Source organism: Seriola lalandi, unplaced genomic scaffold, assembly GCF_002814215.2.
Source record: "Seriola lalandi dorsalis isolate HSWRI2012SDOR001 ecotype SW California unplaced genomic scaffold, Sedor1 jcf7180002054956, whole genome shotgun sequence".
NCBI lineage: Eukaryota > Metazoa > Chordata > Actinopteri > Carangiformes > Carangidae > Seriola > Seriola lalandi.
This window is the reverse complement of record NW_019525507.1, coordinates 1,831,604-1,834,997: the sequence shown is the minus strand read 5'-3', so window position 1 is coordinate 1,834,997 and position 3,394 is coordinate 1,831,604.

Below are 3,394 nucleotides of genomic sequence, written 5' to 3'. Positions count from 1 at the left end.
ATATCTTCCTTTGTCAGTTCCCAATGAAAACATTCACTTCACAAGAGGGTGAACTAAATACAAGAAACCTCTCACTGAATAACACACCACAGTTAAACAGCACTAAACACTCCAGCCTGTAAAATAAGCATCAACATGAATTAACACAAAATAGAGAAGGAACATGGTGGTGGTCCAGAGAGGTCAACAAAATGCAAAAGACACAACACATAATTATTTTTTTTTTGTAGCTTTTCTTTCTTCATTGGACGGTTGCATGAGAAAGAAGCTCTGCAGGGGAAGTCTCAGCTAATTACACAAACAAAATACTTTAATTTCTAATGAAACCAGGGCAACTGTTTGCCACTGGAACTAGTGACATGAACAGGACTAGGTCATAACCTATAGTTAAAGGCTGGACCGCCTATGGCCAAATCCTTTTATAACCCCTGTCTCTTATACACATCTTGAAGACTGTTAAAAGGGTCTGAGTTTCATTCCTGCAAAGCATAAAGATTCTTGTGGATGCAGAGAGGACTGATGAACAGCAGTACCAGCTGAGGTCATCCACAAAGTCTGTCCCAGATATCGTCACCGGATCTACGTCTGTGGTTGGTTTTCACAGCTGGATCGGCGTTATATGCAGCGATACTAAAGGCTTGGCGAGAAAACAGCCGCCATGTCCAAGCAGAAAGCGGTGATGTTAAACAAGGGTGGATGCAAAACAATTTCATTCTTTGACTAATCAATAGCAGATCTGCCATCTGACAAATCTTCTGAGCTGCTGTGAAAAAGTATTTGCAGGTCAGGTGGGACTTCCCTGATAATTCTGAATTTCTGTGGAAATGCTTTATTGAGGCAAATTCTTCTGTTTGTGATCACACAAATATGACCAATAAGAAAACCAAAAACATTAAAAATGTGTTTTCTGGAAGCACAGGGAAGACATCAAGCCGAGAAAATACAGAACTGTCAAGCGAGACAAGTGGACAGTGGTCCAGCATGAAGGATTTGTCTTGCACACACATGCACAGGACCGCACACAACACACACACCAACAAATAATCAGAACAAAGAGGCCTCTTCTCGCGCTGTATGTGTCAAGTAACTCCAGTCCTTGACCACTGCTCAGCTTCCTGTCACCACCACACTGTACCCCATTATCTCCTTGTCCCTCTTCAAGGACATGCCTGACTACATATGATGGTATGTTGATGTCAAGGCTGTGAGGTAAGAGCATGATGAAATGCTCTGGACACACTCAGCTCTCAGCAAGGATCTCCACCCTGATGGAGGCTGCAGACCAACTGTCTTCTATCTCCTAGAAACAGGCAGGTGGAGGGTTTCAACTGTGGCAGCCAATCAAAGCTCGATGTCTGATTGCAAGAAGATCAGACAAAGGTTTCTATCTTGACAGAGGTCACGACTGAGTCAAGGTTTTCATCAGTGCAGCTCACTCTGTTCATTAGCATTGTAGAGAGCTTGTAATGTTCTGCTCAGACAAGAGATCTGAGATTTCAATTGAATATACTTCCAGGTCCAATTTCCAGTAACATGATGGTATAACAGGAGACTATGCTGCAATAAAATCATCCTCAATAAGTCACCATATCTGTGAAGCTAGAGCACAAGAAAGGCAAAACTATTTGTTTTGCAGAGCAAACTTCTCCTGGATGTGATCACTGCATTATAAAAAGATTAGTTTCACAGACTTTTATACACAGCTAGACTGAAACAGCATGTACCCAAGTGCAGAGAGTCTGAACACATGTGACATCACTTCAACGTCAAACAGCCATAAACTGACAAAAGGCAAAACAATTAATAGTTCAAATGTCTGCAGCAGTAACGGTGCCAGAGTCTTGATATCATTGAAAGAGACAATGTCGTGCTATATTATGAAAATGAAACTCCTAACTGCCAGGAGCGTGTTTCTGAAGCAGAGCCCACAAGCAGAGAGAGTTCGCAAAAACATTTTGAGAACACTAAAGTAGTACAATCAGTCGGTTTTAATGAACACCATACTACTGCTTAGCACTATGAAACTTACAGCAATGAAGAGAGCATCAGCAAAACTGCAAAGCAGAGCTGCAGCTAACCATTATTTTCACTACTGATTCATCTGATTCTCAATCCTTTAATAAATGTAAAAAAAAAAAAAAAAGACATGAAATATTTCCCTGAGCACAAACTGATGCCTTCAAATATGATTGTTTTGAATAATGAAATGTCAGAAACCCAACATATTTCATATATGACAAAGAGGCAATATAGTGAAGCTGGAACTCACATTTTGGGCATTTATCATCAACTATTCATTGCAGGTCTACTGCAGGTCTTATAAAGACAAAAACGTATGCTGTCGGACAACATTGAAAGATGCTATAATTTGGATATAATTTGAGTCAGACTAACACTAAAAGCTTGGCGTCAACTATGAATCTAGTTGAAAGTACTGATGGATGACCAGTCCGGCCTCATGTCAAGGTCTATGCAGTAAAAAGAAAAAAGGAGAGAAACCTCGCTCTCATTCCCACCCACATCGGCTCTGTAGGAGTTCAGATTAGTTGGAACGTATGAACAAAGAGTGGCTATGAATCCACCGTTTATCAACTCAAGGGGATATTTTTAAAAAATCGAGACTTCTATTCAAGGCTTTCATAGCAGGAATGTAGCTCTCAGAATCAAACTACTGTCAAAAAATTTCACAGCATGTTTCTTCTAGCTTCATTTTCTAAAAAGAAAGTCAAATTTTATGGTTTTATTCCAGGAAATATTCTGTTTGAAATGTAACGGGCCTACTTTTGGAGATGAAATGCCTTCTATCAAGTGATGGGTTGTATTCAAATGTCTGTACTTGTGTTTTTAAACTCCCTGCAGTTCTCCACAGTGGGAAGCATGTTTGCTTTTAGTAGCCATTTGCTACCAGGATTAACACCCTGAGGTGATCCAGACCTTTTAGATGTATTGATACGAACACACACAAACACACACCCAACTGTCTAGTCACTTCCCAGAGACAACACACACATCACTGTTTTCAGTGTCCTCTCCTCTCACTGTGCTTTCAATGCAGCTGAGTGACCTCTTCTTTCCCTGATGAACACATCACTGACAGCCTCTTTGAATTTCCATCACACACTCACAATCACACACACACACACACACAGCCATACAGCACATACATGAGAGACTCATACAGGCAGGACATGGAAATAATTAGCGCCTCAGTGAACGTCACTCTGAGCTGTAGTAGCCGTTTGTCCATTCTGATTTGTTTCAAGGCGACAGGAATAAACTTTATGCACAAGGTTTGGTGAGAACATATGAATTTAAAATCTACTTTTGAGCCAAAGCACTCTTTGAAAACGCACAATAAAAATTTAACATGGATATTTCCTTAACTGGGCAAACT